Genomic DNA, 13,481 nt, shown 5'->3' with positions numbered 1-13,481 from the left:
GCAAATGCCTGGTATTTAGTAAGTGCTTATTAAATGTTCGCTAGCTATTATTATTTATTGGGCACTTTGCTAGTATCAAATTTATCAACCAATGCAAGAGAGAACGTGCAAGCAATATTGTGCCTACAGCGTGCTATGCTGGGCTAGAGGAGTTCAGGGAAGAGGTACTTGAGTTAACCAGCAAATTTCAGAGAGAAGATCTTATTTTGAGATGATTCTTGAGGACTGAACCAACAGGTGAAGAATGAAGGAAAGGACATTCCATCCAGACAGACAGAGTGAACAACTTGGCAGAGACACAGAGGACCTTCGTGTGCAAAACCACCAAAAAAATCTCCAGGAAAAATTCCTGCAGCACAAGATTTTCCAAAGTTGTTTCAGGCATTGAAATATATATGCAATGTGCATTTTATATATACTCACTTCAAGGCAAATGAAAACCTCAGCCCTAAAAGAAACTTAAGGGAAAAAGCATCAGTCCCTAAATACATTAGAAACGGGAATCTCTCCCATGAAGCTGGACGTGCTTTAGAGAAGTGGGCTCCCAGACCTAGGAACTTGTTAGAAATGCAGATTCTCGGCCTCCCCCAGACCTACTGAATCAGAAATTCTAGAGGTGGGGCCCAGCCATCTGGGTTTAGAGAAATTTGCCAAGAAGGAAACAAAGATAAAAGCAACAGCAGTCCAGGCAACAGCTCCTGTGAAGAGCTATGCTCCCTGTAACCAGAGCCAGGCACAATTTAACACAGTGGCTAAATAGCTCAGGCTCTGTAAACCCATCGACCTGGGTTTGAACCCCAGTTTTGGTGCCTGATGCCTGCTACTTCCCTTAACCACTGCATTCTCATCTGCAAAACAGAGACAATGATTCCTCCCTCTTAAGACTGTTCTCAGGACTTGGTAAGATGGTGCCTATAAGGCACTGCACAGAGCAGCTCATTAAGTGCGAGCCAGTATGCCTAAAGGGGAACTCAAGCAAATTCATCCTCTCCAAGAGTGATAACATCTCTATGAGCTCTAACAGCTTTTGGAACAGCAGCCTTCAAGTTGGGGTACACATGCTGTTGGGGGGTATAAGAGGACTTGGTTTGGGGACATGGATAGACTGATGAAGATCAATTTCCAAACTTCATTTTTCCTACAGACTCCCCTAAAATCGATCTGCCTGCAGCTGGGGCATCAGGCAAGTTCTCCTTCCACATCTTCCCTATCTTCTCTTTCACAGTAGCCCTCCTCCCACTTACCAAAAGCAAGACATAGTGCTCACACATCCCAAATCTTACTATGTGTCCTGGAGGACAAACTTCCAGGGCTCCAAACAGGGAATAAATAGAAATATTGAGGTTGTGAATGTCTCTAATGAGAGGGGAAAATCCATTTGCAAATGAACAACTCAAATGACTGGTTACAATTTCTTTTCCAAGTCAGGTGTTTTCCACATAATCGAATGGGGACCTAATGTGCGCTGTCAGCTGATAGATCATTAAAACAAATGTTTGATGATAGACCACTATGTGATTTTTAATTTATGACTTGGAAGCAGTTCAAATAATTCAAATGTAACAATTTTCCTTACATTTCCACTTATGTGAACGTTTTCAGCACTTTAACCTTTTATTTTAATTGAAATATGTTACACTAGTTTCAGGTGTACAATGTAATGATTCAGTACTAGTACAGATTGCAAAATGATGACAATAAGTCTAGTTAACATCCGTCAGCACTTATGTCTTAATAAACAAAACCTTGGCTTGCAACTGATGCTGAACTGTCTCGATCAAGCAATAAGTAATATTCACCCACAGATACATGATACAAGTTTTTAAAATGCCATCCATCTCACAGCAGATGCATTTCCGATGAATTTTACTTCTTTGTTTAATAATTCCATATCAAAATTATAATATATCTATGTTGCTTTTCTCAATTACATAGTATAATAATTTTAATGATAATTCAATCCAGAAGGAATGTTTTAATACTTAAAGCCTTTTAGGCACATGAAATGTTTTAAAATGCTGTTTCAATCTATATGTATGTTTTTGTTGCAGAGAAGCGTGATACAGAAATCGATAAAAAACTTTCAAGCATAAAAATATATTACATTAGGATAAAATTCTGTGGGGAAAGTGGAATGAAAATGTGAGTTCAAGGAGAAAAAGGAATGATGTAAAATTTTGTGACTACTAAAGAAAAGCTCTTTTGTATATTTTTAAACAGAAGACAGTAGTATCAAATCATTATGGTATTTAGATTGGGAACTTTAAAAAGGGCAATGTAAAGGTTTATTTAAAATTTTTTAAATTTCAGTATTTATTATTTGCCCAAAATTACATTCTTTGTAATTTTTATGTAAAGTTATAGTAACTGTAGATACCAAGTTAAAAATGTACAAGGGGGTACACTGCCTTCCAAATTTTTTTCAGGGGGTATGCAAGGAAAACATGCAAATACCTCTGCTCTAGAAAATCTCCCCCTTATTGTTCTCCTCTTTCTTCAGTAGGTGAATATATTACACAGAAATGACATTCTCAGCGCTATATGGCATGCTAAGAAGCATTCCAGAGGAGGAACCATCGCTGTCTCTGTTTTCAAAAACTCACCACCTAGTTGAACCAACCAGAAAAAAGTGATGCAAAGCAACTGAGGTATGTGGCAGACACTGGTCTTGCCCACGTGGTGCTCACGCACTCCGGTATCCTTGCTAAGCAAATCCAGACTGTGTTTAGGACAGCAATATGCCAGGTAAATACCCATTTTTTCAGCCTCCCTTCCCCTGAGGGGTGAACACGTGACAAAATTCTAGCTGATGAAACATAAGTAAAGACCTGAGGGCTTCTGGGAAAGCTTTTGCTTTCCTAATAAAACCATATAGATGCGGCTAGCTCTGCCTGTCCTTTCTTCTTCCTAACTTGAATGCGGATGCAATGCCTGGAGCTACAGCATTTATGCCAAAACTATGAGGCAACAAGCATGAGAACAAAGGCAACATACTAAGGATGGTAATATGAACACATGGAAAGATCCTGGGTCCCTGATGGCATAGCTGAGCAGTGAACTAATGCCAACAAGGGCTTACCTCTAGATCTTCTAGTACATTAAATACATGTATACACATATTTCAATTGCTGTAAACCAGTGCTAGCTGGATATCCCAGTTACTTGTACTGTGTAACAAGCTACTCTAAAAGTGCCATTAAAATAAGTCATTTTTTTAAGCTCACAGATTTTGCAGGTCAGGAATTCAGACAGGGTCCATCTGGAATGGTCTGTCTCTACTGCATGATATCCGGAGCCTCTGTTGAGAAGACTCAACCGGGTGAGTGACTCAAACACCCAGGAACTAGAATAGCTGGCCCTGGAGAATCCATTTCCATGAAAACTTCTTCACTCATGTGTCTGGTACCCAGGCTAGAATGATAAAAGACTGGGCTCAGATGGGACTGTTGACCAAGTGCCAACACATGTGGCCTCTCCATATGGCTTAGGCTTTTCACAGCACAATGGCTGGGTTCTGAGAGCAAGCATTCCAAGAGACCTAGAAGGAAGCTGCATGGATTTTTATGATCCAGGCTCATGCAGGAATCAGTGTCATTTCTACAGTACTCAGTTGGTCGAAGCAGTCACCAGATCCAAGGAGACAAGACACAGATGCCAGCTCTCAATTAGAGACGTAAAAAGAACTTGCAACCATTTTTCTTTAAAACACCACATCAGTTGAGGTATTTTTCCTTGCAAATTAACACATTCCTAACTGATACAATGGATGATATAAGATAACATAAAGTGGATGCGAAGTTGAACAGTACAAGTAGGCTATTGAACTCAAAGGAGGAAGAGATAATGAGAATCAAGAAAGCCTTCATTATAAACACTGATTGAGGGCCTGTAAGTGCACAGCCCAGAATAAAATGCCAAGAGGATTGCAAAAATACTGCAAGACTCCATATCTATCCCCCATGCTAGATATGAGTTCAGATCTCAATCTGCTATTCTCAACTAACATGGCTTTGGAAAATCCTAGCTGAGCCTCAGTTTGTGTATCAGCAAAAAGGAGAGCATATGCCAAGGTTAGGGTGAGGTCTAAATAAAATAGAATGAGAAGGGCCTAGCATGGTGCATGTCACTCAGGAAGTGTTCAATAAATGCTATGCATGTGTTTATTTATTAAAAGAACTTACCCATGTGAGAAAATCGAATGAGTATCTACAATTGACAGAGTTAGTATCCCCCAAACATAAGTCAGAGTCCCAAACCCACCTTATGGACTCAGCAAGGTTTACTGACATTTGTTTTGTACAGAGCTTGGAGGACTTAGACCAATTTTTCTGGAGGAAAACTAAAACAGACTTGAGAAGACCTTCTGATGTCTAGGCTGATGTCAAGCCTTTTCCCTGCAAAGCCCATCCCGACCACTGCTACCAGTTTAGAAAAATCTATAGCATTTCTCACAAGAGGCCAACCATTCCACTCTGGGATAAGTTTTCTAAATATTAGATCTGAAATGATTTATTTTATCCCTAAATGCACTGGGCCACAATCTTCCTGAATGGATTAAGTCATACCATCTATTTTTAGCAGCTGGCTCATTCAGTCCATTTCCTTACTATAAATACCTGAGTGCACTTGTTTTAAAGTAGATCTCTTTTGTCATCTGATTGTCCCAGTCTAGGTTAGAGGGGGATCGAGGAGAGAATGAAAAATGAGCCAGAGAATAGAGGAAGAGAGACTGCACTGCTCTACTCTGCTCAGCAGCTATTTTCACAGACTCATAGATCCATAGCGGCCTAAATACAGGAGAAAGCCAAGAGGGTCTGGTCCTTCTCAGTGTGTTAACCTTGAGAAGTTGGCAGCTATTTGGGACTCGATGGAGCCACCCAGACTCTTTCCTATCATTTCATTCACTGAAAGTTTCCTTTTCATAATCCCATGTCTCAGTCTCCCTACTCCTAACACACTGACACTAACCCCAGCCCCCGAGGCAGGCCAAGAGAGGTTTCTCCTGGTCTTAATGCCCTTGAGTGAAAATAAATTATTATAATATTTCATACTCATCTCCCTGCAGTCTCGAAGAAGGGGACACTGAGCTCTTGAAAAATACTGATCAAAGCATTAAGAGGAAATAGTCCAGAGTCAAATTAAGGAGTGGGTCTGCCGGGCAGCTGCATGGAGCACTACTACACAAGGAAAGATACGTTCAAACATCACTGGATGCCGGTGTGTCGCTGGAAATTGAGGAGATAGATAGAGGAAAAATGCAAGTTCGAAACTCTTCTCAGGAAAGTAGAATGTGTGGTTAAAGGAATACTGCAAAATGATCCTGAAGTTGTAGCTAAGACCTCTAAGGGCCATGATTTCAATAGTGAATATTTGTCATTTAAGGTAGCTAATATCTTAATATTCTCCCTATTTTGAGGTTTCTACCAGCAGTCCTCCTTCTCCATTCTTTTTTCACTTTCCCAGTTTTCAACTCCTCCTCCAAATTAAAGCTAAACAAACTTTTTTTTTTTTTTTTTTTGCGGTACGCGGGCCTCTCACTGTTGTGGCCGCTCCCATTGCGGAGCATAGGCTCCAGACACGCAGGCCCAGCCGCTCCGTGGCATGTGGGATCTTCCCGGACCGGGGCATGAACCCGTGTCCCCTGTATCGGCAGGTGGACCCTCAACCACTGCGCCACCAGGGAAACCCTGAACAAACATTTTGATTGAACAAATATATTGATTTGGGGGGGGGCAAGAAATTATCAACACTCTACCAAGATTCCCACATGTCTCAGTCTAGACACTTCCCCCAAGGATCTCAAAGGAGTACAAAAACCCACTTATCCAAGTTTCAAGCACCAAGGAAGCACTGCGCTCCCAAAAGCAGCCAATGGGAGCAGAGTCTCCTGGCTTCTCTCAGATGAAATGCAAATGTGCCTCAAATAGTAGAAAAGTATTCATCAAATGTTTTCAAAAACAACTCATACACGATGATCCAGTGGGTTTTATCTCAGGAATGCAAGGCTGGTTTAACATTCAAGTATCAGTCAATGTAATTCAACATACTAACAGAACAAAAGAGAAGAAAACAATTACCTCAATAGACTCAGAAAGATTATTAGAAAATTATTGATAATAAAAACTCTCAGGGCTCTTGGAAGTTGAGGAAGAGCGACATAGATATGATGGCTGCATCACTGCCTCCACCACCCCTCTGACACCTCCAACCACATCCTCTACCATCACAGAATGATAATCCAGGATCTACCATTCCTATTTAGTAACTGTGGATGATTATTCCAAAATAGAGAAAGTTGGAGAAGTATCTGTGGAATTATGTGTAAGGGTAGATACAAAACTACTGGTCAAGTGGTAGCCATGAAAAAATCAGACTAGAAAGTAAAGAGGAAGTGTTCCTAGTGCCTCAACTCAGGAAATTTCTCTTTTAGAACTCTGTCATCCAAACATAGTCAATCTTCAAATGTGGTTACACAAGAATCCAGGTTATATCTCATCTTTGAATTCCTTGGATCTCAAAAGTACTTGGATTCTATCCCTCCGGGTCTGTTCATGGATTCTTCACTTGTTAAGAGTTATTTGTAATAAACCCTACAAGGGATTGTGTTTTGTCAGCCTAGAAGATCTCTTCACAGAGATTTAAAACCTTAAAATCTATTGATAACAAAGGAACAATTAAACTAGTTGACTTTGGCTTTGCCAGAGCTTCTGGAATACCTATTAGAGTATACATACATGAGTTAGTAACACTCTGGTAGAGATCTCCAGAAGTACTGCTGGGGTCAGCTCACTACTCGACTCCAGTTGACATTTGGCATATAGACACCATATTTGCAGAATTAACAACAAAGAAGACACTTTTCTATGGGAATTCAGAAGTTGATCAACTCTTTAAAATATTCAGAACTTTGGGCCCCCCCAGTAATGAAGCATGGCCAGAAGTGGCATCTTTACAGGACTATAAGAATACATTTCCCAAGTGAAAACCAGGAAGCTAGCATCCCATGTCAAAAGCTTGGTTGAAAATGGCTTGGATTTGCTTTCAAAAACATTAGTTTATAATCCTGTCAAAGAAATTGCTGACAAAATAAAACTGAGCTACCCATATTTTAATGGTTTAGACAATCATATTAAGAAGATGTAGCATTCTGACAAAAAGTTTCCACATGTATCAAGAACAGATTGTTCTATTTTTACTGTTAACTCTATTTTTATCCCATGTATTTTTCTTTTCTTTGTTGTAAAGTTTAAGCCATACTTCATCTTCCAATTTCAGGTATAACTTAAAATGTAAATACTGTTCTATATGAATTTAAATGTAATTCTGTATATGTGTGTAGATCTCACTGTAACAACTATTTTTTACTATAATAAAACTAAAATCTAGTATTGATGACCAAAAAAATGAGAAAAAAAATTTAAACCTTTTAGTAAATTAAGAACAGAAGAAAACTTCTTCAGCCTGATAAAGGGCATCTTGGAAAAACCTACAACTAACATCACACTGACTGAATGGCTTTCCCCTTAAGATCAAGAAAAAGGCAAGAATATCTGCTCTCACCATTTTTTTTAACATTATACTAAAAGTCCTACCAGGTTAATAAGGCAGTAGAATAAATAAAAAGCATCCAGATTCGAAAAGAAGCAAAACTGTCTTTGTCACAGATAACGTGATTGCTTACGTAGAAAATCCTAAAATACCTGCAAAAGAGCTGATTTGTAGCAAGGACAAAGGTACAAGGTCTATGTATATTTAAAATAAAAAGAAGGGGCTTCCCTGGTGGCGCAGTGGTTGAGAGTCCGCCTGCCGATGCAGGGGACACGGGTTCGTGCCCCGGTCTGGGAAGATCCCACATGCTGCAGAGGAGCTAGGCCCGTGAGCCATGGCTGTTGAGCCTGCGCATCCGGAGCCTGTGCTCCACAACGGGAGAGGCCACAACAGTGAGAGAACAGTGAGAGAAAAAAAGAAGAATTTCTAAATGGTAGAAACAAAGAGTTAGAAATTGAAATAAAATAGATACCATTAATTTTTTAAAATACTGTATTAGTTCTCAAATGCTACATAATGAATTACCAAGTTAGCAGCTTGAAACAACAAACATCTATTATCTCACACAGTTTCTACAAGTCTGGAATCTGGGAAAAGCTTCACCAGGTGGTCTGGCTCAGCATCTCTCAGGAGGTTGCAGTCAAGATATCAGCCTGGGCTGCTGTCATCTGAAGGCTCGACTGGGTCTGGAGGACGCACTTTCAAGATCACTCATTCACATCTTGTTAGTGGAGGCCTCCGTTCCTCGTTTATGAGGGTATCTGTTCTTCACCACATTTGACCTTCCAGTAGAGCTGTTCTCATGTTTCCCAGAGTAAGCAATCCAACAGAGAACAAGGAAGAAGCCATGATGTCTTTTACTGCCTACTCTCAGAAGTGGCATTCCATCACTTTGCCATATCCTATTGGTCACACAGACCTGGTACAATGTGTGTGCATTGCAGGGGGTACTGTACAAGGGCATGAATACCAGGAGGGAAGGAGCATTGAGGGCCAACCTGGAGGCTGGCTACCACAAATAACTTTTGTGACAACACCAAAAGATATAAAACACTTGTGGATAAATTTAACAAAATACATGCTAAACCTCCACACTGAAAATGATAAAATAATCACTGAAAAAAATTTAAAAGACCTAAATAAAGGCAGATATATACAATGTTTATGGATTGTCAGACACAATATTAAGATATTAATATTTCCCAATGTTTTGGGATTCAATGTAATCTCAATCACAATGCCACAGGTTTTTCTTAATAGAAACTGACAAGCCGATAATAAAATTTGTATGTAAATGTTAAGGATTTAAAAGAGCCAAAACAACTTTGAAAAAGAAGAACAAAGATGAAGGACCCTCCTACACTACATCCCCAAATAGTGGAAGACCTACACTATTTTAGGATCTACAATAAAGCTATAATAATACAGACAGTGTGCTATTAACATAGGAGAGACATATAGATCAGTGGAACAGAATAAAATGTCCAGATATAGACCCACTCATACGGTCAATTAATTTTTGACAAAAATGCCAAAGTAATACAAGGGGAAAGGATTTTCAACAAATGTTGCTAGAACAATTGAATATCCCAGAAAGAAAATAAACTTTGAACATTGTCTTACAATATAAACAAAAGTTAACTTAAAATTGATCATTAAAGAATATATAATGAAGAAAACACAGTCTCTTCAATAAGTGGTGCTGGGAAAACTGGACACTTACATGTACGAGAATGAAATTACAAAATTCTCTAACATCATATACAAAAATAAACTCAAAATGAAATAAAGACCTAAATGTAAGACCAGATACTATAAAACTCCTAGCGGAAAATATAGGCAGAATACTCTGACATAAATCGCAGCAATATTTTTTGGATCCATCTCCTAAAGTAAAGGAAATAAAAGCAAAAATACACAAATGGGACCTAATTAAACTTAAAAGCTTTTGAAAACCATTGACAAAACAAAAAAACTACCTACTAAATGGGAAAAAATATTTACAAATGATATGACCAATACGGGATTAATATCCAATATATACAAACAGCTCATACAACTCAACATCATAAAAAAAATCCAATTAAAAAATGGGCAAAAAAACTGAATAGACATCTTTTTCCAAAGAGGAAATGCAGATGGCCGAGAAGAGATGCTCAGCATCACTAATCATCATGGAAATGCAAATCAGAACCACGTAAGATATTACCTCACACCTGTCAGAATGGCTATCATCAAAAGGAACACAAACAGGGACTTTCCTGTGGTCCAGTGGCTAAGACTCCATGCCCCCAATGCAGGGCGCCCAGGTTTGATCCCTGGTCAGGGAACTAGATCCCACATGCCACAACTGAGAGTTTGCATGCTGCAACTAAAGACCCTGTATGCTGCAACTAAAGATCCCACGTGCCACAACAAGGATCCCATACGCAGCAACAAAGATCCCGGCACAGCCAAATAAATAAGTAAATATTTTTTAAAAAGTAACACAAATAACAAATGTTGGTGAGGATGTGGAGAAAAGGGAACCCTTGTACATTATTGGTAGGAATGTAAATTGGTGCAGCCACTGAGGAAAACAATATGGAGGTTTCTTAAGAAACTAAAAATAGAACTACTATATGACCCAGCAATTCCACTCCTGGATATATATCCAAAAATAAAAAACCACCAAAAACACTAATTTAAAAGGATACATGCACCCCAATGTTCATAGCAGCATTATTTACAATGGCCAAGATATGGAAGCAACCTAAGTGTCCATCAACAGGTGAATGGATAAAGAAGATGCAAGATACATACACACACACACACACACACACACACACACACACACGCAATGGAATACTACTCAGCCACAAAAAAGAACAAAATTTTGCCATTTACAGCAACATAGATGGACTTGGAGGACATTATGCTAAGTGAAATAATTCAGACAGAGAAAGACAAATACCATTTGTATTTGTATTCTCTATATCCGTGAGAATATAGAGAACAAACTACTGGTTTGTTCACAGACCACTCACAGATATAGAGAACAACCTAGTGGTTACCAGTAGGGAGAAGGCAGGTGGGGGGGCAATATAGGGGTAGGGGAGTAAGAGGTACAAACTATTAGATATAAATTAAGCTACAATGGGGCTTCCCTGGTGGCGCAATGGTTGAGAGTCTGCCTGCCGATGCAGGGGACACGGGTTCGTGCCCCGGTCCAGGAAGATCCGAAATGCTGTGGAGCGGCTAGGCCCGTGAGCCATGGCCGCTGAACCTGCGCATCCGGAGCCTTTGCTCTGCAACGGGAGAGGCCACAACAGTGAGAGGCCCGCGTACCGTGCAAAAAAAAAAAAAAAAAAAAAAAACTACAAGGTGATATTGCAAGACATGGGGAACACAACCAGTATTTTATAATAACTCTAAATGAAGCATAACCTGTAAAAATTGTGAATCACTATATTACACAACTGTAACTTATATAATATTGTAGAACAACTATACTTCAATTTAAAAAATTGATCATCACTTCCAGGAAGATGGCCGAAGAGTAAGACGCGGAGATCACCTTCCTCCCCACAGATACACCAGAAATACATCTACACGTGGAACAACTCCTACAGAACACCTACTGAACGCTGGCAGAAGACCTCAGACCTCCCAAAAGGCAAGAAACTCCCCACGTACCTGGGCAGGGCAAAAGAAAAAAGAAAAAAACAGAGACAAAAGAACAGGGACGGGACCCGCACCAGTGGGAGGGAGCTGTGAAGGAGGAAAGGTCTCCACACGCTAGAAGCCCCTTCGCGGGCGGAGACTGCGGACGGCGGAGGGGGAAAGCTTCGGCGCTGCGAAGGAGAGCACAGCAACAGGGGTGCGGAGGGAAAAGCGGAGAGATTCCCGCACAGACAATCAGGGCCGACTGGCACTCACCAGGACGAGAGGCTTGTCTGTTCCCCCGCCGGGGCGGGCGGGCCTGGAGTTGAGGCTCGGGCTTCGGTTGGAGCACCGGGAGAGGACTGGGGTCGGCGGCGTGAACACAGCCTGAATGAAGGGGGTTGGTGCACCACGGCTAGGCGGGAGGGAGTCCAGGGAAAAGTCTGGACCTGCCGAAGGGGCAAGAGACTTTTTCTTCCCTCTTTGTTTCCTGGTGCGCTAGGAGAGGGGATTAACAGCGCTGCTTAAAGGAGCTCCAGAGACAGGCGCCCGCGGACCTCAGAGACGGGCATGAGACGCTAAGGCTGCTGCTGCCACCACCAAGAAGCCTGTGTGCGAGCACAGGTCACTATCCACACCCCCTTCTGGGGAGCCTGTGCAGCCCGCCACTGCCAGGGTCCCGGGATCCAGGGACAACTCCCCCGGAAGAACGCACGGCGCGCCTCAGGCTAGTGCAACGTCACGCAGGCCTCTGCCGCCACAAGCCCGCCCCGCACTCCGTGCCCCTCCCTCCCCACCCCCACCCCGCGCCTGAGTGAGCCAGAGGCCCCGAATCAGCGGCTCCTTTAACCCCGTCCTGTCTGAGCGAAGAACAGACGCCCTCAGGCGACCTACAGGCAGAGGCGGGGCCAAATTCAAAGCTGAGCCCCTGTGAGCTGTGAGAACAAAGAAGAGAAAGGGAAATCTCTCCCAGCAGCCTCAGAAGCAGCGGATTAAAGCTCCACAATCAACTTGATGTACCCTGCATCTGTGGAATACATGAATAGACAGCGAATCACCCCAAATTGAGGAGGTGGACTTTGAGAGCAAGATTTATGCTTTTTTTCCCCTTTTCCTCTTTTTGTGAGTGTGTATGTGTATGCTTCTGTGTGAGATTTTGTCTGTATAGCTTTGCTTCCACCATTTGTCCTAGGGTTCTATCCGTCCGTTTTTTGTTTTTGTTTTATTTTTTTTCTTAATAATTATTTTTTATTTTAATTATTTTATTTTATTTTATCTTTTATCTTTCTTTCTTTCTTTCCCTCCTTCCCTCCTTTAAACAACGAATCATCCCAAATTGAGGAGGTGGACTTTGAGAGCAAGATTTATGATTTTTTCCCCTTTTCCTCTTTTTGTGACTGTGTATGTGTAGGCTTCTGTGTGAGATTTTGTCTGTATAGCTTTGCTTCCACCATTAGTACTAGGGTTCTATCTGCCCGGTTTTTTTTTTTTTCTTTGTTTTCTCCTAATAATTATTTTTTTATTTTAATAACTTTATTATATATTATCTTACTATATTTTATTTTACTTTATCTTCTTTCTTTCTTTTTCTCCTTCCTTCCCTCCTTCCTTCCTTCCTTCCTGCCTCCCTCCCTCCCTCCTTTCTTTCTTTCTACTTCTACTAATTCTTTCTTTCTACTTGTTCTCCCTTTTATTCTGAGCCGTGTGGATGAAAGGCTCTTGGTGCTGCAGCCAGGAGTCAGTGCTGTGCCTCTGAGGTGGGAGAGCCAACTTCAGGACACTGGTCCACAAGAGACCTCCCAGCTCCACATAATATCAAACGGCGAAAATTTCCCAGAGATCTCCATCTCAACACCAGCACCCAGCTTCACTCAACGACCAGCAAGCTACAGTGATGGACACCCTATGCCAAACAAGTAGCAAGACAGGAACACAACCCCACCCATTAGAACAGAGGCTGCCTAAAATCATAATAAGTCCACAGACACCCCAAAACACACCACCAGAGGTGGACCTGCCCACCAGAAAGACAAGATCCAGCCTCATCCACCAGAACACAGGCACTAGTCCCCTCCACCAGGAAGCCTACACAACCCACTGAACCAACCTTAGCCACTGGGGACAGACACCAAAAACAATGGGAACTACGAACCTGCAGCCTGCAAAAAGGAGACCCCAAACACAGTAAGATAAGCAAAATGAGAAGACAGAAAAATGCACAGCAGATGAAGGAGCAAGATAAAAACCCACCAGACCTAACAAATGAAGAGGAATTAGGCAGTCTACCTGAA

At 41.3% G+C, this 13,481-nt stretch overlaps 1 pseudogene; it reads left to right on the top strand.

Annotated features, from left to right (window-relative positions):
- Positions 1–7,143, top strand: part of LOC116748649 — a 111,715-nt pseudogene extending 104,572 nt beyond the window's left edge.
- Positions 7,144–13,481: the final 6,338 nt, after the last annotated feature.

This window comes from Phocoena sinus, chromosome 2 (assembly GCF_008692025.1).
Source record: "Phocoena sinus isolate mPhoSin1 chromosome 2, mPhoSin1.pri, whole genome shotgun sequence".
NCBI lineage: Eukaryota > Metazoa > Chordata > Mammalia > Artiodactyla > Phocoenidae > Phocoena > Phocoena sinus.
Note: the sequence above shows the minus strand (reverse complement) of the source record. Positions and strands in the feature narration are given on the sequence as shown.